At 48.8% G+C, this 21,762-nt stretch overlaps 1 protein-coding gene and 1 long non-coding RNA gene across 5 annotated transcripts in view; one reads left to right on the forward strand and one right to left on the reverse strand.

Moving 5' to 3' along the window:
* The window catches only part of ZFHX3 (zinc finger homeobox 3), a 266,361-nt gene that overhangs the window by 214,041 nt on the left and 30,558 nt on the right, over positions 1-21,762 (reverse strand). Inside the window, exon 1 of one of the 4 annotated variants that reach the window (XM_036073296.2) lies at positions 14,897-15,198. The exons of the other annotated variants lie outside the window; for them this stretch is intronic. The gene's annotated coding sequence lies outside the window, so the exon portion shown is untranslated. Of the gene's footprint in view, positions 1-14,896; positions 15,199-21,762 lie in introns of those variants that run through there. 4 annotated transcript variants of the gene reach the window in all.
* LOC118523620 (uncharacterized) lies at positions 14,882-20,862 on the forward strand. The gene is made up of 4 exons (XR_013444233.1): positions 14,882-14,945; positions 17,135-17,233; positions 20,419-20,476; positions 20,675-20,862. It is a non-coding gene; the product is annotated as an uncharacterized LOC118523620 (long non-coding RNA).

Below are 21,762 nucleotides of genomic sequence, written 5' to 3' on the forward strand. Positions count from 1 at the left end.
GCCCCTGACTGCGACCGGTTGGGAGAAGCGTGGAGGAAGAGGTGGGAGTGGGGAAGTGAGGGCACTGGGATTTCAGAGGGAATACTTGCTCCCTAACAGAACGTGCACTCTGGAACCTTGTGGAAAAAGTGACCCCGTGTGGCCCTCAACACTTTGAGTTCCCATGTTCCCCTGAGGAAAAAAAACAAATACCAATGTCCCACCCTGGCAAGGGTGAAAGCAAAGAGATGTGCCACACTGACCAAACAGATCCTTCGCCACACTTCTTATTGGGGGGGGGGGGTCCTAAAGCCTAAGTTCCTAATTATCCTTTAAACAAGAAGACGACAGGCAAAATGAAACAGAGGTATACTACACCACCTGGTCAGTGCTAAGGTCTTAGTTTAACCAAAGAGTCAAAATCCACAAGCACATTTGACAAACTAAGGGGAACACAGGAAACTTTTCTCCCTCCCCAAACAAGAGATCAAAACCACCAGACTTCTCCCTTCAGAGAAGCTTTCCTCTCTGCGCTCTTCAACTTTCAGTCCTACAGATAGGGGCCTCCCAACATCACTCTTTAAATCAGAACCAAGGGGAAAGAACAAGGAGTCCGGCCCTAGTCCTGGCTGGGGGCTTGCAGAGGGCTGTATCTTCCTCCTCGGGGCAGGTTAGAGACCTGCCCGTTAGCCCTGGGAGAGGGTGGGGAAAGTCACTCACACCGCAGGGGTCCAAAGCCCATCTGCATTCAGACACGGATCCTTTAGGGATATAAAATCGGAGAGGCTGAACTGTTTACAGTCACCTAAATGCTGAAGTGTACTAATCAGAGACCGAGTAGAGGGGTTTCCAGGCAGGGCAATGGCCAGACAGTCCTCAGTGCTGGGGGGAAGTTGGCGCAGGATGGGGAAAGGGGAGGAAGGCGGACACTGTCACTTCTCGGGGCTGAAGGCGAGGAGCAGGCCAGGCTTCCCTTTCCACCCCCACTGCTCCCCCCCGCCACCCAGGCCTGAGCCCTCCTTGACCCCTCGTAGGCCATCTCGATTTCCTCCCCAAGGCCATGGAAGGTTGGAGACAGTGGGACGGCAGAGGGGGAGGGGAGGACTGCCACACTCAGCCCAAACAAACCCGGCACAGCCTTTTAAACCACCAGCTCAAGCCAGGGGACCATCCCCTCCGTGGAAAGGGAACCTGCGCCACCAGGTATCACTTTGCTGCCCCCCCCCAACAGGGTCCCCTGGAGCCCTGCGTGCACCTCCACACAGCCCATGGTGGCCTTCGAGGGAGGAGGACGCTGGAAGAGGAAGGGCCCTGCCAAGAGCGTGTGGAGAAAGGGGTTGAATTCCCCTTGTCTGGCGGAGGAAGAAACTTCCCTCTCCGTCCAGGCGGGGTGGGGGGCGCCTGGTGCGCAGCAACTATTGTCAGAGAAGTGCGTCCCAGGGGAGCCCACCCCCTCCCTCCAGCTTCCAGCCACCACCGCCCCCCACCCCCGGGGGCTGGGCCGACGGGAACTCGGAGCCGCTGGATATCCCGGCGCAAGGCCTGACCAGAGCCTGGAGAACAGGAACGGTTTCAACTTGACTGGGGAAGAGGGGGGGGGTCCTGGCACTCTTTTTAAATGCAGATTTGAACTTTTCACCCGGGGTCAGACAGCTGCGCTACTTCGTCCCCAGCAGAGGCCGGCGCCGGGGGCCACTCAACCTCACACTTTCACAGTTTTTTTCCTGCCTGTCGAAGGAATCAGATACCTCCCTCCCTAAAACCCCGAACCCACACCCACCTCTCAGCTTACCGGGGGCACAAATCCCACCCTTGTCCCCCAGGAGGCCCTGGAATCAGCGGAGGCTGGCTGTGTGCCCTGGGCACAGCACTGCTGAGGGGAAACTGTGCTGATCCCGAGCATCGAACTAAGGAATGCTAAGATCAATAGTGAGAAAACCCCAGTCCTTCCCGGGGCCTCTGAACGAAGATGCATCCTCTGTGGGACTCGCTTTACCACTGCTCTGTTAGCAGAAGCCAGGGGACAGCTTTCCCTGCTACTTTACTCGAAGAGCTGTAAAGGTAGCAGGACCTAAGCCACCTAGCTTTGAGAAGAAGTCACTTCATAAATGAACAGGGAAAAATATTAACAGCCTATTAAAAAAAAAAAAAAAGGTCCAGGGGCGCCTGGCTGGCTCAGTCAGTAGAGCATGTGACTCCTGATCTCAGGGTCGTGAGTTCGAGCCCCACATGGAGGGGCGGGGGGGGGGGGAGTCTGCTTAATTAATTAATCAGTTAATTAATAATTTTTTAAAAAGAAGCTCTGTTCTCATTTTTAAAAAAAAGTCTAGACTGGGGCTTCTTGTTTCTACCACATCGCTTATCCTCACGTGCAAGGTGGTTTCTGATTTTTCCTTATCACCCTCTGTCCCTCCCTTTCACCTCCTGCAACTAGAGATGTCCACCGGCCCCAGACTAGAGAAAGGAATGTTATGTGCATGCCATTAAGATACTGTGAGAAATGAGAAATCCAAAATGAACACTAGGGGAAGAAAAGGAGAAGGGCGTTCTGGTTGGGACTGGTGACCTGGTCAAGAGCAGTAGCTCCTGCACCTTACAGCTGGGCAGCACTGCAGACTCCAGAAGGAAGGCCCCTCCACGCGACAAACCACACCTGCCAACCACAGCTGCCCGGCACGCTAGCCAGGAAGCCCGCGTGCCATGAGAGCGGAGAGTGCGAGGCTTACCCACTCACCCGAGGTCCTACATCCACACCCAGTCCTGCCACTGTCCAAAGCAGGAAGAGTGTTGTCCTCAACACACCCCCTCTCCCACCAGGGTCTGGCCCACCTTGCGGCCACTGCTGGGATTCTTTGTTTGGAAAAGCCTTCGAAACTGGGCGGATACCTCCGCTTTCCACCTGTACATTTGGGCGGCGGGAAGCAATTTACAAAACGTGTGCACGACAATGTCCTAGTTTTGCCTCCTGAAACTGCGTGCAGTCTCAGCCTGTGCCCCTGAATTCCAGTAAACGGAAGCAGCTGGTCACAAGGGACCACGGGTGACTCAGCCCCATCAGTGGAATGCATTGGAGGAGAGCAGAGCAGCATCCTAAGTCAGCCCTGCCCGGTCCGATAGGGAGCCACTAGCCCCTGTGGCTACCGAGCCTGCAAACTGTGGCTAGTCCTCAGGGGGATGTGCCGGAAGTAGGAAACACACAGGATTTTTTTTTAAGAATGCAAAATGCCTCATTAATAGTTTTCTTGATCTTGATAACACGTTAAAATGACACCATTTCAAGTATACCGGGCTAAATACAATATCGAAATTATTTCACCACTTTCTAATTGTTTAAATGTGGCTACTGGAAAATTCGAAGTTAGCCATGTGACTCGTACTGTGTTTCTATCTCGAACAGTGCTGTCCTAGAACCTCAGTCTGCCTTTCAACTTCTGATTCAACCAAGAGCTCAGTGTCCTTCAATATAACTGAGACAGAATTTTTCTGGTCTATTTTGAACATCCCCCTAAAGCTACAATGTACCGACTCCCAAGTGATACTTCTAATTGCCCCGAAAATTCTTAGTATCCAAATAACCCACTGCCCAACTGCAAGTATAAGTTAAGGAGGAAAAAAAAAAAAAAAAAAAAAAGGTGGAAGGTCAGGTCAGGTGTCTATCAGAAGCTAGACAAGGTCAGGGGCATGGTGCACCTCTTCCAAAACATCATCAATTACTTCTGAGACCAAAAGTGAGCTTTAAAAAAATATTGATAAGAAGTTGTTTGTTGTGGTTTAATGCAAGGATTGCCTATGACAAGCCTTGCCTGATAATACTCCAGCTTGATTTCTTACTGTCAAAAGCGGAGTCCCCCCCTTTTAATTGCCCTCCCCATCCCATGAAATATGCCCAGCAGGAGCCTGGTACCCACCCCACCCCCCCCCCCCCAGTATACAGACACTTTAAAATGGGGAGAGAAGGGGGAGGAGAAAGTGCCCATCCTACCACTAGGGATCACAGGCCAGTCTCATTTCTCCATGTAAATGAACTTTTTAGCCACCTCCTCAAAGAAGAAAAGCTGCACAGATGCGGAAGGCCCGTCCTGGGGCACACAATTACAGCCATTTGCATTCCTCCAGCAGCAGGATTAACACAGGAATGTGCTTTGCAGCTTTGTGGGGGGAAAAGGAGTTTAGGAAGAAAGGAATGGGGGGTACTGCTCCCTGGTCTGTCCATCCGAAGCTCTAGGACACACTTCCACCTCTCTGAGAGTCAGAAAGTGGAAATAACTCCTGCTCAGGCTTTCTAAAGAGGGGGAGGTTGAAAAGGCCAGGGAGGGGGGAGCAGGCGGCGGGAGGCGGGAGGAAGGGGGACCGCGGGAGGGAGGGGGGCCGCGGGCATTAAGGGAACTGCCCCTCCTGGTGCTTTGATCCCCTCGGTCGCTAGGAGAAACCAACTTTTCTCCTTGGGTTAATCAAAACCAAATTACTCAGGAATGTGGCAGGACAGGTCTGAGCTTCCAGGTCCCTTTGTCTTTGAGGATTTAAAATGAAAAAAATAAATTTTTTAAAGCAGATGGCAGTGGCTTAGAGGATAGGTAAAGTGAAAAGTCTGAAGGAACCTGGGACCACATCCCCCACCCTCAAAACAAACAAACAAAAAAGATACCTGTAAACGTACTCCAATCTATCCATAAGTTATTTTTGTAATTAAGTCCAAAACTCAGAAGAACTTCCCATTTTATCCTTTACTGCCCCTCAAGAAAAGACTCCCCCCACCCCACCCCACCAAACTATACCTTGTCAAACTGCAAATAAGAAACCATGCAGGGATTTAACAACACCCAAGTGCCACGACCCGGTTATAAAATGTATTATTAAAAGCAAAGTCCCCCGTAGCTGAAGAACACACTTTTTCCAAGCACAAAGCATGGGAGTATTCTGTGGTGCAAGGTGCTTCCTAGGGAATACTGGGGTAGGAAGGTGAGCAGCCAGTCGCTGTTCCAATGCATCCATCGAATCAATGGTGGCTTTGTAAGCTTTGGGATCTCTTTAAACTAGAAGAAGGGCAGCGTTTAGGGACCGGCTCAATGCAGGGATGAAAGAGTACCAGGAGTGACAGAAGACACCACTACGTATCTGCTGTCCAGAAAAAGCTAGGATCTCACCACCCAAAGTGATCCTGTCTGGTAGGAACGTGTGCTGGGTGTGCTGGACGGCCCAGAGACACTGTTTCAATAACTGGAGAGGCAACAGGAAAAGGCTGACCTCGGAGATGAAAGAAACCCAGGGGCCGGAGCTATATCAAGGCCTCCACACCTCCTCCCTAGCTCACACCTTTGGCAGGCTTGTGGCCCTGGTGGGAGGTGTGGCCTCACGCTGCAATACCCCAGCTTACGTTATTATTAGGGACAGCTAGGAGTGAGGTGTCCCAAGGCACTCGGTCGCAGAAATAAATAGCTCCTTGTGCATTATAAAATGTCGCTCTGCTTCCCTGAGAAACCTGATGAGCCCCCACTGTCCCCCTCCAAAAAATGATAAACAGAGCACCAACCAGTTAAGCTACAGAGCCTGGACTCCACAGATAAAATGAGGCCAACACACAGGCCTGACGACCAGCTCACCATAAATTGTAACTGGCCCCAGGCCTGCGATTATCTGGGAGGTTGCACTAAAGTAACTTTTAAAATACTCTTCACCTTATCTTCAGGCCCAGTCAAACACACACATACATCACCCGTCTTAGATCTCTGCCATTAGTGTTCCATTTAGACTTTCCAAAACAAGGTCATCCCAGTAGGCCCTTGCCCTGTTTCCGGTCACAGCTGCGGACTTTCACCCCCTTCTCCAACAAAAGGGGCCTTGTACACAAAATTAACCCGAACCATTAGTCTGTGCGGTGTGAGAGAGTACATTGAGCCCTCAGAATATTTACCCTCCTTCCAGGCCCGGTCCAGGGTACTGCCCAGAGGGCCTCCCCCACGGAGGGGAGGCCGGGGGAGCTTCCCCCAGAGATTAGAGGCCCAGCTCCCTCCATGCTCCTGCAGCTGCGCAGTCAAGGCCTACTTTTCGGAGAATAAACATAAAGCCTTCATTTTTTTTTTTTTTTTTTCCTTTAAGAAAGAAGGAAAAAAACCTTCTCCCAGACTCAGTAGAACATGGCTTGATTTCAGGGCTGACAAGGGCTGGAATCATCCTAGATATTGCTGAGCTGTCCAATAGGGTAGCCACCACCAGAATCATGCCAGGGCTGAGCTGTCCAATGGGGTAGCCACGAGCCACATACAGCTCCCGAGCGCTGGAAATGCAGCTGGTCCCAACTGCTGAAACAAGAGCGTCATGGCGATACTGCGGGGGGCATAAAATAGATGTATATGTTATATATTTCAAGATTTTTTATTTCTAAGTAATCTCTATACCCAACGTGGGGCTCGAACTTACAACCCCGAGATCAAGACTCGCATGCTCTACCGACTGAGCCAGCCAGGCGCCCCGATTTTAGACTTCATTCCACCTGCTTTTTTTTTTCCTACTTTTTGTTAACATGACCGCTAGGAAACATACCATTACATATAGGGCTTGGGTTCTATTTCCGTGGGACAGGGCTCCAGAGGACAAAAATGATAAAGCCTCAAACACGAGCCCATTACCATGCCCTAAAAAGAAAGGGTCTTAATTTTCAAATGCTAAAAAGACCAGAAAATTAAGCAAATGGCAACACCTGATATCTCTGGGTCAGAGGCTGGTCAACCTGTCTAACTTGGGGGAGGAAGCAGGAATCTGCCATCTTTTTTTATCCATGAGAAATAAATGTAATCTCTGTCCCAGTGGTTCTCAAGCTGGGGTGATTCTGCCTCCCCAAAAGACAGTGGGCAATTCCTAGAGACATTTTTGTTTGGGGGGGGGTGGGATATGTGTACTACTAAATGGGGAGAAGTCAGGGATGCCCCCCAACAAAGAATTACCCAACCCCAAATGTCAACAGTGCTCACACATAAGCAGGAAGCAACTAGAGCTGAGATCCACTCGAGCACATTTCAATACTCAGGTTTCCAGGGGCAGGGGGCTGGAGGGTGAACCCCTTCGCAAAATGGTTTCTCTGTATGCTCAGGAGTGGTAACAAGATTTAGTGGTATAAACAATGTGGGCACGTGAAAATAATAATAATAATAATAATAATAATAATAATAATAATAATAATAATGTTAAAACAACAGTCACTTTCTCACCAGACTGAGGACTGAGTCTCAAGGGTTGACAGGTCTGGGTAGCTCTGTTTTTCAAACTAGTAGGTAAAAAATGGGGTTTAAAATTCAGAGCATTGTGAGCCAGATCGCCCTGCATGGAAAGGGACACCACTCATGGAGGATTTCAACTGGGCCAGCCACTTGCATGCCCACCCTGAGGACAGAGAGGTTCCAGTGATGGGCGACAGAGCAGCAAGGAGCTGAAATCAGACCTGCAGGGACAGGAAGGGGACAGGGCAAGGGACGGAGGAGGCCAAGACAGGAAGAGTGCAGGGATGAATGAGAACAGTCCCCTTCGCAGAGCCAGGCTGGGAGGCAGAGCAGGAGGGGTGGGGGTGGGGGGGAGGCACATGATAATTAACTCAGCAAGTTGATAGTATTTGCATATAAATGCCTCCACAAATCACTACGAACAAGCCAGGACAAGGCAGGCCTATTAGCATATACAAGCCAGCCCGGGAAGGCCTCTCTAGGTGGGTCATTGAGTGGGCTGCTCACTTAGAAGGCCGCCTGCCAGCTTTCAGGGGGCAGGGTGGGGGGCACGTGAGGGGAGGGCTGGGGAGGATGAGGACGCTATGTCTATTTCACTCCTAAACACGTTTAGTTGCAGGATGTCAAAAAGAGTTGGCCTTATTCCCAGCCCATGAGGGAAGAGCCGAAGAAATGCTGGACCTTTGAGTTTATTTCTTCCAGGGTGCTGGGTAACAAAAGCTAGCAGAGGCCACCAGCCGCAACAAAAGAAACACAAAGGAAAAGCATATGGGGATGGGCACCATCATTTGTGGTGAGGCTACTCAACATGCTAAGTGCTGTGAAGATGGTTTTTCTCCTGAATTGAATTCCCCCTATAGATGGGAAGCGTGTGTTGTGCCCATTTTAGAGACGAAGGAAGTAAGGCTCGGAGAGGTTCAATGACTGGTCCACAGTCACACAGCTAGGCCAGACCAGAGCAGGGCTTCAGGTCTGGGATCCCGGCAGACGGGTACAGGCTAAAGCAGAGTGAAGAACAGGAGCCGGCTCCCCCCAGAAGTAGGCTCCTTTGATTCACCTCTGCTTCTCCCACAAAACCGAGCGTGAACAAAAGAACCCCCCTTATGAGGGCTGGTTCATAAGCTGCTCTCTGATCCTGAACTGACCTCTCCCCAGTTTTACTGTGTAATTACCTCATTCCTTCAACCAATGAGGAAGACTGCACCTCCCTCCCATTAGACACTGGGGAGTCTGCGCCAGGATTTCCTCTATTCGCCAATTTCTCCCCTGTCCGGACAATTGTGATAGCTTTCCCGGCAAGGGCAAAATAAAGTGACGGTCCTTTCCCCAGATGTAGGGGTTCTCCACTTTCCCTAAAGACACCTCTACCTCTGGGTTTCATACCTGCTACAGGAAAAACCAGCCTCAACTTCTTCTTTGAAAATGTCAGTGGGGGGGGGGGGGCATCTTTTTCACTACTGCCATCCTTTACCGGGAGCTACATTTTAGAAGCCAGGTAGGCCCAGGTAACAAGTGTGTATACAGCCAGGTATAAGATTGACAGTCTTTATCAAAGCCTGTCCCCCTTGGCAATAATTACGTATCGAATATAAAAGTGACACCATTCAAGAACCTGGCAGAACAGAGGTGGTATTTAAAATCAGTCACTTCAAGGGACGCCTGGGTGGCTCAGTCAGTTGGGCGTCTGCCTTCGGCTCCGATCGTAATCTCAGGGTCGTGGGATCAAGCCCCGCGTCTGGGCTCCCTGCTCAGCGGGGAGTCTGCTTCTCCCTCTCCCTCTCTCCCTCCTCCTGCTCTCACTCTCTGTCTCGCTCAAATAAATAAAATCTTAAAAAAAAATAAATAAAAATAGTAACAGTCACTTCAGCAGTGATCCACAGGCTTCTTAAGAGTCTAGAAGTCAACTTGACGCTTGAGCAAGGATGCAGATGTTCCATGGAGAAATACAGAGCTGTTACAAGGAAAGCAAAAACCACTCCCCCTACAAGCCAAATGTACATTAAGAACCAAGGCCCTGAGCCAAAGAGCATTTTAGGAAGCAGGGCCTGAAATGGTGGAAGAGACCTGCATTGTTTCTTGAGCAGTTAAGAAAAATTGTTTAAAAAAAAAAGAAGAAGAAGAAGGAAAAGTTGTTAAAAAGGAGGAAAATAAGCACACACGTGTTTTTTAGCACATTTTCACTGGACAGAAAGATGTCAGGAAGAGAAAAGTTGTCCAAAACAGGCCACTCAGAGACCGTAAGTGTGGGAAGCAAATAAGTTCACGTCTACACATATGTACTTTTTATAGACTTACAAGAGTTAAAACTCTTTTGAAAAGAGCTTTTTATACACTGAAGGGAGACTTCCATATTTGAACAGGCACTTATATGACTTTGGGGGGCGGGGGGGGCACTGCAGGGCTGAAATCAAATATCAAATTAAACCCCTTGGTCTTTTCTTCCCTCCGCTCATCTGACTCCAGCCTCTCGGCTAAAGAGATTCAAGTGAGAAGTTACACAGCTGTCTGTGACCTGGCCGTTTAAGACTGAAATGCAGAGCCCACAACAGAGATGCTCATTCAAATCCAGCTCAACCAGGAGACTCAGAAACATTCTTCTGCAGTCACACTCCTGGATGAAACTAGGCACAACCAAGAAACCAAAAAAATTGTTTTTTTGCCCCCCACCCCTCCAACCCCCCCGACCCTGCCCCCAATCTCCAAGAAGTTCAGCCCTTCTTACCCCTGAGGAAGTCTACACACTGTGTCCCCCCCACCAGCCTATAAGCTGCCACCATGCCTTGGCCCCAATCACCCAAACACCCAGCTCTTCTCTTCAGGGCAATAGCTCTCCCTCAACACACCCACACACGCTCTCACACCCACACACATTAACACCAACACACACTCTCTCACATACACGAAGTAGGGAGGTCTGAACAGTCACCAATTCCTGCCTCCAGAAGCATGAAGTGGCGGCGGCGGGGGGGGGGGGGGGGGGAGGGTCTCACTCCCAGATCAAAGGTTTGTGGCCAAAATCACTTTCAGGACAGTGCGTGAAATCGGCAGCAGATGAAAATTCCACTGTCTTTTCACACAGCCCAACGGAGCCAGTTTTCCCAGTTCAGAGTCTTCCTAACAGATGACTGGAGATATTCTGTAAACTCCCAAATGTTGCCCCAAAAGACCCACTTAAAAAAATTAAAGACAAGATAATCATTTAAGAAAGCCTTTAAGGCCATTATGTGATTAGGAGAAGAGAAGGGGAGAGGGCTATTGGCACTTCCCCATCTTTCCCAAGAGTGGTCTGCAAAGGGGTTTTCATGACTTCAGTCCCAAATCAGCAATAGCCAGAGGGAGCAGGGGGTGGGAAGGGAGAGCATGCTCTGTCCACCCCACTGCCCCCCTTCTAGGGAAGCCTGAGACCCACTTCAGGGAGGGAAGAGAATGGAACAATCTCGGAGGAGGCACAAAATTCAAAGCATGAGCAGCTGAACCACCTAAACACCCCCCACGCCCCCACCCCCACCCCCAGGACACAGGAGGACAGCTAAGGCTTCTCTGGAGGGGTGCACCAAAACCCCCAGGCATTAATCCTCGTGTTGACAAGACTGCGTGATGGCCCTCCGGTGGGAAGGGAGAAGGGCACACCCACAAGGCAGATTAAGCCGAGACATTTTACTCAGAGGCCCTGTCTGGGGTTAAAACCAACAAAACAGAAGTCTTACTCTGAAATGCAGCCAAATTTGTCACCTAGCAAACTTTCTCTGTCTCGTTTCCCATTTTTATTCACACCCCTATCTTTGCAAAAGCAAGAAACTCCAGCAATTAAGGGTAAAAGAAGGGAAGAAACATCAAAGGAAAAAAAAATCACCTCTAAAAGTTACAAATGAGAAGCAAAGGCACCTTCCTTGGGCAAAGAACTCTCTAGAAACACAGCCATCACTGCTAGACCACTCACTGCCTTGTCCTCACCATCCTGTCCCCTGCCCCAAAGAATGGAAACCAGAAAACAAAACAAAAAACACTCACGTCGTCACACTGCTGTGAAGCTTCAGCACAAAGCTGCTGTCAATTCCCCAGTTTCTGTCCATACAGGAGACATTTACCACATTGGGGGGGAGGGGAGCCTCTAACATCTGACTGTCCTCTGAACATGTGCAAAATGACAATCTGGCAGCCAACTTTAAATCATATAGAAAGGAAATCTGACAGTTGTTGATTTTGTACTTTTTCTCCTTAATCTGGATTTTGAGAGGGACTTGCCAGTGAGCCAAGATTTTCGCCAGAGTTCCTCCCTCAGGGCAATTTGACTCAATCTTAGCTTCTGTATGTTTCTCCATTTGAGCTGCCTAAGGACTCAGGACACTGTGCTTTGGACAGAAAAGGCACCCTTTCAAGTCTGATGGAGACTAGCTCCTGCAAAGGCATTCCCCTGCCTGGATTCTATTAACACCGGGTCCCTGTTTCCCTTGACCGCAGTCTCGTAACGGAGGCAGAGGATGGTGGTTCTGGGCTATGCTGTGACTTCTAACAATCACCATTATGACCTAAGTTCTCACACCAGAGCCTTTGGATACCCCTATGAAGTACACTGTAATGGAATCTGCCTTCCTGTTGTGCTTTTAGGGTAACGCCCCCATCCTGGTTAATTACACCAGACTTGGGAACCAGAGTAGGCCAAGGGGGCCGAGCATTACAGAAATAGGCCAGGCTAAGAGCGAGCAACCATTTTAATAACCAATGAAAGCATAAACCACAGCACATACCATACTTGTTGAGGTTACCGAGTCAGGTGCATTATCCCTGTAAGGCTGGCAAGTGTGAGACGCAGCTTGCAAGGTTCTTCAGGCCACAAGAATCACTATCACTGTCTCCTAGAAGATGAGGCTTAAACCTTTCAGGTTAGACAGCAAACTAGATACTCTAAAAAGTGGGTGTAACAAGTCGCTTTCCTTTCTAGTGATGAGAGCGGTTCCCTACGCTTTTATAAAATGTTGCCTAGTCACTTAAATATTTACGTTGTAACATGAGGCTGCTGCAAGTCTACAAATCATTTCTTAGGTAAGGGTCTGCTCTGGGCCCTCTAGTATTTCCAGGCTCTCACAGTAACACTTCAGAAGCACAAAAACAAAACAAAAAAGTTCCAATGCCCAAGAGCACACAGTGACAATAAGGGCACACTCTCTCTGGATCCGACTTGTGACCAGAACCGAAGGAATCAAGCTAAATCATCCACCAGCCCCAGATGATACTTGGCTAGGATTCCGCAATCACAGATTTATTCTAACAAACTAACCACCTGTGGGTCCCCCAAGGTGAGCTAGGCCTGTCCTGGGAGTGTCTAGTAATCATCATTTAAAGTCATAATGATGAAAACTGAAATCTCGCTTATTTTAGCTCCTTGCCACTGGGCAGTCCAATTGGCACTGAGTTTACACAGCAGTTAAAGCCAATCCCAAAGCAGCAAGAAGGAAGGCACTTCACTGTCCTGTTGGAATGAGCCAAACAGAGGCCTGCAGAGAGCACTGTTTTATTTGGGTCCTTTCCACCGTCCCTGAGTATTCATTTGTGCAAATAAAAGACGGAAGGGAAGAAACCAAAATTAAAGTTTCAGGTGGTTGGGGAAGCAGCTCAGATTTATTTATTTATTTATTTTATTTTGGAAGAGTTACCAAGTGTTTCTCAATAGTTCCCTGTCAATCAAAACTGTTTTCAGGAGAACTGGAAAACAGCAGCTCTATCCCAGAGAAAGTGCAGCACTTCAAAAAGAGCTGGGAGAGGGAGGTGACCCATGTCAGAAAGACAGAAGGTCTCCAAGTCATTTAATTCCCTGTGATTCCAAAAGGGCTGATTTTAAAGTGTAAAAGTGCTTGCTTCTGCATCTGCCCCATGTTGTTAAATAACACTTGGGCAATTAAATAAAACAGCAAAGTGTGACCCTAGCCCATTCTGAGAGGCACTTACACGCTCTCTGAAAACATGCTGGAAACTAAATGCAGACAATCTCCTTAGTCCTGTAATTTAAGGATGGGGGAGAGGAAAAGTTCTCCTGGCCTTCATAGCCACACACACGCTCTGAAAGGGGGCTTCGGGGTCTCTGCAAAAGAGAATGAACAAAAATGCAGGTGTGCAAACATCCAGGTGTAGGCCTCTCTCCAAGGACTCCATTCTTGAAACCCTTCAATTATTTAGAACTGTGGCCTCCTGACTTCCCACACATCCCACCTCTGTTCCTTAATCGCCCGTCGCATTCGGCTTGGGTAAGGAGAAGGATTTGGAATCTCGGGCCGCCTGTGGCTGTTGTGATAACAAGGAACAGGCCACATTCCGGCCGTGGCCTCTCTGGATCGGTTACCTTGGAAGGTATATGCTTTCCTCTCACTGCAGGCCTCTGCCCCAGCACTCGGGCTTCCTGCTCCAGCCCAGCCTCCTGGAACTCGGGATTTTTAGGGTTTCCCCTTGAAACCTATCCAGAAACCACAGCCATTAAAAGAACATGAAGGTTTGACACCTCCTGAATTTAGAAATGAGGGGACTCAAGGGGCCAACTCTGCAAACTCGCACCTGCTGCTTGATGGCAAAGAAACAAAGTTCCCCAGCTAGTGGGAGCGAGCTTTAAATTATACTCTATTTATTTAGTGACTTGTCTCCAAGGATCTCAAAGCATGGGGTGAAATAAGATGACGTGTGACTTTCTCACTATCTACCTTCAAGGCTTAAGTTTGTTTTCCTTGCTTTGCCTTCATACATTCCACCAAGCAGGCCCGGGGCCTAGGGAAAGGCCTTCTCCCTGTGCCCAAGTGGGGGCCCTCTGATCTCTCTGAACTTATCTGTCAATGGCTTTTAGAGTCTTCCAGTCCTGTTAAATGACACAAACAGGGGGGTAGAGGCAGTGATGACCCTCCTGGATTCACCTGCTGATGGGTTTCATTTAAACCAGTTTACGTACCGTGCACCACTAAGCCAGGCAGTGCACTGTGTTTTGCCATTCTTATAACGCAGGTATGTCCAAAGCAGAAAAGACCATTTTCCAGAAAGTTCTTTTCCCTCTGTAAGTCTGCAATGATTACTTTTTTTTTTTTCCTGCTATTGACCTAACTTGGGCAATCTTTCTCCTTTAACAGGACAAACATCACAGCTCTTCCTCTCCTCCACCCCTCTCCCCACGGAAATGTTTTTCCAGAGTGGGAACAAACTAAAATTAGAGGGTGGGCAAGTGGATCTCCAAAAGGTGCCTTCCAGCTCCAAACCTCTGATTCTCCCTTTAATTACTCCACAATAAGCACATTCTTCGCATTGTTTCAAACTGACCAGTGACTTCTCTTGTGCTGAAAAGGGTGCATTTTTAGGAGGAAGAACCCAAACTTTTAAATGACACTAGCACTGCAAGTATTCAGAAGGCAGAAACTAATCCAAAAGCAAAATAAGGAAGGAAGGAAGGAAGGAAAGAAGGAGGGAGGGAGGGAGGGGAGGAAAGATGGAAGGAGGAAGGGCTTTACTCTGTGCCCAGCAGAATTTAGACACTCTCACCCCAGGTAGGTTCCAATTGGAATCTACTAGTTCAAGTGCATCCAGCCTGCCCTTCCCCCACATGCCCCAAGAGAATGGGAAGTTCAGCCAAGACTTGCAGCACCTGCCCGCCGCTCTAGGCCGGCTGTGCGAACCGGGCGGGCTGGCCGGTGGGGGGGGGGGAGGGGGGGTAGCAGGGAGGCTCCACTCACCTGGCACACAAAGGCTCCGCACACCTCCAGAGGGAGGAGGCACTCGCAGGTACGGGGGCCACGGCGCGCACGACAATGGGAAATTCCAGCGGCACCCGAGCCCCGAACTTAAGCACCCCAGGCGGCATTCTCCCCACCTCCCGCCGCCCCCGGGACTCCGAGGTGGCTCTGGCTAGGTGCAGGGGGACCGCAGGCAGGGGAGGGGGGCTCATGGTGGCGGCCGGGGGCTGGCGGTCGCCCCTCCCCGGGGAGGGAGGGTCCCCCGGGCGCGCGGCGGGGATTCACCCACGGGGCGCGGCGCTCGCGTCCGGGTCCCCGGCCTGCCCGCCGCCGCCGGCTCGCCGCCCGCCCGCCCGCCCGGAATCGCTTTATGTAAATGAAGCTCAACTCGCAGTTTGCAGGCTCACCGCCCGGGGAAGGGGGGCGGGCGGGGCGGGGGGCCTTCGGGGATCCACATTACACAGCAACAAAGCGGAAGGTTAATTTGAAACTCACAGCCCCGCCGCCGCTCCGCTCCCCGGGCAAAGCCTGACATCTACAGTCGTGCCGGGCGCAGGCCGGGTACTCGGCGGCGGCCGCGCCCGCGGGGACACGGGGACACACAGCCGCGCTCCGGGCACGGGCCTCTGGGCAGGCCGGGCCCCGCGCCCGGGGACGGGAGCCCTGGGCGGCTGAGCCTGCGCCGCCCTGGGAACCGGCCCGGCGGGAACAAAGCCCGGTCCTTCCCAGGCGCTGACCCCTCTCTCATCAAAAGTCAGAGGCCGGCCTAGAATCGGGCGAGAAGAAAGGGGCGCGCCCTCGGCCACAAAAAGGAGCCTGGGGCCTCAGAACCGGAGCCATGGGTCTCTGGGCCCCATCCACGTCACAGCCAGGCCACTCTAGCATGGGGACATTAGCCAATGTGGACAGGAATTTATTTGAAACACACACCCATCCTATTAACTGCTTTACAGAGCACTTCTGTTTTTCAGCTGCAGAAACTTAGAAAAACATCCCGGCTCTCCATTGAGAGTTTAAGGATAGAGTTTTTCAAGGGAGAGAAAGAAAGAAGAGAGAAAGGAAGAAAAGCAGTCCGCAGCTTGCAATTAAGCTTACAGTCTTTTTACGAGACTTGCCTTAAAAAGCCACATCATTTCAGATAAGGCATACATCATGCCCTTCACAGGGAGATTCCACTGCCAGGTCAAATTTAATGGGGCCACCCCAGTTGGTCAAAGCAATTGCTGGACACTTTTATATCTCCCCAGGTTCACCTTTTCCATTCTGATATGCAAAGGCGGCACCACAGAAATCTCACCGGAAGTCCCCTGTCCTCCCTGTCAGAATCCCACGCTCAGTCTGATTTTACTCCTGATTCTCTCAGCACAGAAAGGCACCTGCTTTTCCCTTTCTGAAAGCCACCCACCCAGGCTGGCCCCACAGCCTTGAGAGTCCTTTCCGACTGCACAATAATGAACCATGCAAGTGTTAGAAATATAACAAGCTCACGAGGCAAAAAGCTGTATGTATGGACTCATGTTAGCATTAAGCACACACTGGGTCAGGAGGAAAGAGGATGCCTAGCTGATTAAAACTATCATGTCTCCATGTAGAAGGCGTTCTGCACAACGTAATTTGGGTTCAAATTCACGTAAATATCCAACCTGTTGGGGACAGACAACCCCTCTCTACAGTTTACATTTTAGTCCAGAAAAGACTCCAAACATTTTTTTTTTTCTTCAGCTAGGGCCCTGGGAGAAAAGACTGCCTCTAGGGAATAATGTCCGATTAGGGACAAAGGAGAGCACAAGCCAAATTCTGTCACACATGAGAGAGTGTGTGGGGAGGGGGACTGGAGAGCAAAAAAGGAAAGTGGAGGATGATTTTGCAAACCAGAGTGTGATCACTGCCGAGCTGTTTCCAGACCACCTGACTTCAGACCCAAGAACAGGTGGTGTTTTCAAAACACACTATTATTTATATTAGCCACATGAGTTGAGAACACCTTAAAGAAAACCAATTAATAATTTAATTGAAAAAGTGACTATGAATAATGCATGAAGATGATGATGCTAGCAATAACGCAAGTAACACACAACACAGAGATGTCCCTGGAAAGGTCTTCAGGAACATTTGGAGCCCCAAGCTCCTGTCTCTACCTGGGAGCAACCCGTTAGCCCGTTAGATAAAGACACTAAGAAAATGTTTATACGCCCAGAAAATCTAATTTCGCTGCTTTATCTTAACTTTTATTAACAGGGGACGACCTCATCATCTGGTGACATCATGAAGCTGGTGGGCCGACAGATAAATATCTTCAATAAAATAAAAGCTAAATGCCAAAGAACCAGCTATAAAGTAATCTGGAAGGAGGTGGAGGTGCTGGGCAGAAGGCCCTGGGCCGGGGGGGGGGGGGGGGGGCGGGGATCTGCAGGAAAGGGCTGGTGTCCCAAGCGGTGGACACCGCAATCCGCCTCCTGCACCTCACAGGCCTGACAAGTGGAACTGAGAGTGACCCTGGGTCCCTCTCCTTTATCTTAATCCAGCACCAGCTACAGACATGCTGAGAGCCGGTCAAGCTTGCCTTTGTGACAGGCAACATTTTAACAGGTGAATCCACAGGCAGGTCATCTATGGCCCCTGTATCATGACGAATATAAACCATTACCAAAAAGCTGGGGCACTACCTCTCCCGAAACTTATTTCCATCATTCGCTAAACAACACCCCTTCAGAGGGATTCAGAAACTTCTGCACTTACAGCTGGAATCAACAGTTACCCTGAAATCCATGTTGCAAATTCTGTCCTCCAGCTCTGCAAGGCCCTGGCTCTTCTGAGGGCAAGACGCCTGTAGGGAGACTCACAGCCTGCCCAGCACAGACGGCCTGGCACTATCTCATGGCCCCTGAACACTGTTGACAAATAAACCTACTCTCAGAAAAGGCCGTTCTCCATAACTAGTCTCATCTCATCTGGCAACAGCCAAAAGGATAAATATTTAAAAATAAATCAGGGAATGCTCACCTCTTCCCTACTCCTCCCCTTACCCACTCTCCGAGCCAGAGGCCAGCCCCCCGGACACTTAGCTGGCTGGTAAATTACAGCGATCCCAACTGAGCCAAACTGGCTTGTCTCTCTCCACATACACATTCACTCTCCAACGCTGTCTCCCTTCCCTTCAGCAAAGGTAAATATGATCTCTGAGCTAAGATACAGTGAATGTCAGCATTCTGACTTGTAGCTAAACCTGGACTCTCTATTTTCACAGCACAATGGGGTTTAGGGAGATTAGTGTATCCCTCCAGATCCTGGTATTTTTAGGAAAATATACATACACGTGGATTTTAAAATTAGTGCTTCAATAACCTTGAGGTTTTAACAAAGAAAAAGCCAGGAGAGGGCTTTTTCTTTGTTAAAAACAAAAACAAAAGTCCCTGAAACAAACAATAAAACATTTGGAGCTAAATTGCACGCCATGCCCTGAATTCAACCCTTCATTTCTAGGCAGTTATATTTAAGGACCTGGTACCCGCTGGGTGACCAGGCCCTCCTGGGTAGGACAGAGTGCAGGCTTTCCTGAGAACAGCCCACACTCACCTTCATAACCATGGGAGGCTGGTGTGCCAAGACCTACACACAGATGTTTTGATTCACATTTCTCTGACACATACCTCAAGGCCTCCATCTATCGCTACAATGCTAATTCCAGAGATTAATTTTTACCCCCAAATCGTGGCTGCAACAGTATCTAGTTTACTTATCCACCCTCCCCAACTCAGACCCTAAATCTCTCATGTCACACATACAAAAGACACAAATGAGTAACCATTTTCTAAAAACCATGATTGGAAGGAGCTTTTCCATATTGATTGTAAGTTACAAGAGCCCAAGTTTTAAGACAGCAAAAAATAAAGAACTTGCCTTAAAACAGCTTTAAAGCAGTAGGTAAAGAGCCTGCTTTTTTTTTTTTAAACAAAAATATTATTTCTAAAAGGGCAAAGAGAATTTGTCATGCAAGACTTTTATACCCAGGGGGATTCTTACATTTGTGTTTCTAAACCTTGAAATTGAGAATTTTAATGAAAAGGCAGACAGATGCTTAAGGACAGCATCGCAATCAGGGTCCATACGTTACAGTAGAGAAGCGCTTTGTTTGGGGCCAGGAAAAAGAGGTGGATTCCTATTTTGTTCATGGGCCATACCCACTGTCTGACACATCCCTTTGCGCTCAGCCTGATGCAAACCACTGAATTCTTGGAGGGAAGCAGGTTGGAGGGAGAAGAAAGGAAAAAGGAAACAGGAGAAGAAAGAAAAAGGGGGAGGAAATATGGCCTCTTTATATGAATCGTAGTTGGAAAAAAAAAAATCTCAACCCAGCATCAATTCCATAGGATGTACCAACAGCTCCCATACACATGTGTTAAAACAATCAATTAAACAAAATGCCAGGAGCACAATAACCAGGATCAGGTTTTTTTTTTTTCTTTTTAGTGAAGAATTTCATTTAGCTTTGCAATTCCTTCCTATCAAGCAACCAGTTCTTGGGGCAGGACACTAAGAGATAAACAAAAGATGACCCTGTTCACACTTCCCAAATGAGAATCCCATTTTCTTATCTTTCCATTTGAGTGCATTTTTGTTTGAAATCTGGGCTAATCTGACTTAAGAGCCCGAGCTGAAATTTCACATATCCTCCAAGTCAGCCAGTGTTTTAGAATTTGGATTTCTATTCAGGCTGTTCCAATCGTCAGTGAGGCCTACGGTAAAATGTGCTTCATGCTGTTTCGTTTGTCTCTCTTCAGACAAATAGAAACTGTGAAATTTAAAGAATGGATAAAAAAAAAAAAACCTAAAACAAAGAGGTTAAAAAAATAGGACAAATGTTTTTGCTTTTGTGTCTCCCTGGAGCAATTGTTTGGGGAAGTCTGCATTGACAATAACCATGAGAAGGCCATCTAAAGGCGATGCGCACACAAGGGGACTCCTTGCCTGCTGCCTTTGGTCTGGGAGAAAAAGCACCTTAGCTCCGTTCTCCAGGAACAAAAGGCCAGGGCCACAGAAGGGGGGAGAGGTTACTGGGGCTTTCACAGGGAGCCAAGTGTCAATGCAGGTTCATTTTTCACCCGTCTTAGTTGGAAAGCAGCTCAGTGAACTTCCTAATGACTGCTTTTCCCTCTCCCCCTATTATTTCTAAACCTAAAAGAACAAAACAATAATATTTTTTTAAACCTAAAACCCATCATCCTATTAGACGAAAGCCTTGGGGACATACAAAGTTTTCCCTCCTTCCTTTCCCCACCCTGCTTTTTTTTTTTTTTTTTGGAGGAGGGGGGATTCCCATTGTAGATCACATGGAAATAAGAGACAAGTGGACATTGTGGTCATTTTTAGTAGCGCCAGAGAACTGCCTTTATGTCTACAGCAAGGCAGGGAGCAGAAAAATAAACGCAAAAGGGGAAAAAAAAAAAAAAACTGAAGAGGGATAGAAGGTGATAGTCCGGAGGCCGTGGGGCAACGCCTGAAAACATTTTCTTTTTTCACAGCGTGCAGTGGCTAATGCTGGCTTCAGAAGTGCGAGTGAATCAAAGTCATCACTACAAGGTTAGGGTTTTTTTTGGGGGGGGGTCATGGAGAAGTGGACAATAAGGCTGTATTAAAGACAGAGGTGTGTGGGTGTTGTGGGGGGGGGTTGCTTCAAAGAAAGGAAGCTGAGATGAATCACTGCATGCCATGGAAATGCCAGGGCAAGTGGATGTCGAAGTGTTTCACCAGATTCTAAGCTGGAAACATCTTCCCCAGCAGGCGAACCCTAGGACGAGGCAGTGACCCGCAAACCTCAGCTTTTGAACCCGAACCTGGCCGTTTAGGAGCGTGTCCCCCCTTCCCCAGGCAGTCCCAGGCTTGGGCTGAAAAGCGAGGTGGGGGTAGGGATGAGAGGGCCCTGCGAAGAAGCACAATAAACAACTCAAATATGAACGGAAATGACATCAGCAAAGTGAAGGACCTGTTTATTGCAGATCAAAACAAAACAAACTTCCAAACCTTTTGTGTATACAAGATAACTCTATAAAAAGCCTTCCTAAAATGTCACCAGGGTCGACACATCAGCATCCCAAGAAAACGGATGACAGTTACCAAAGGGGGAGGAGGCAGAGGGAGGAGGAAGGGGGATGAAGGGAAGGAGATGGGAGGAGATAGAAAACCAGAAGGGGCCAAAAACCCAGCTGACTAGTTCCCCCCTCTGCTGATCCTTAATATTTATTGGTGTTTATAATCTAAAAGCCATGCTCTGTGTTTCACTTAATACAAGGCCAGACAGTGCTGTCTAATGAGGCAGCATTACAATCAGCTTGTAATACTGAATTTTTAATGCTGCCAAGGATTCTGTTACATAATAATACGAAAAACAGAAGCTGAAAGTGGGCTCGCGGTGACAGGACACTGGAAGCTTCAGGCAGGCAAGCGCCCCACGCCCGCCTTCCCTTCCCTCTCTCTGCCCACCCCCATCTCCCGATTTGCAACCAGCCCTCCATCCCTATACAGGAGGTCGGTATAGAAACCAAGAGGATTTCTTAGGAAATCCACTCTTTTTATTATTATTGCTATGATTATCATCTCTGATCCAGAGTTATAATTCAAGAGTTTGAATCCTAGCCTATCTGGGGTTAGAAGTCTGAGATGAAAACTGGGGGAGGCTGAAGAGACAAGGAGTACAGGAGTGGGGGGTAGCTTATTTTGAGAAAGCTAAACAATATGGGGAAAAAATCACAGCGGGGGGAAAAAAAAACTAAGATGCTGGGAGCGGGGACTGAAACCTGCCGACCATATTCACAGCCGCTGCACTCAGTTTACACTGGTGTAATTTAAAAGCATATATATAGCCGCCG

The sequence above is a fragment of the Halichoerus grypus genome, chromosome 15, assembly GCF_964656455.1.
Source record: "Halichoerus grypus chromosome 15, mHalGry1.hap1.1, whole genome shotgun sequence".
In the NCBI taxonomy this organism is placed as follows: Eukaryota; Metazoa; Chordata; class Mammalia; order Carnivora; family Phocidae; genus Halichoerus; species Halichoerus grypus.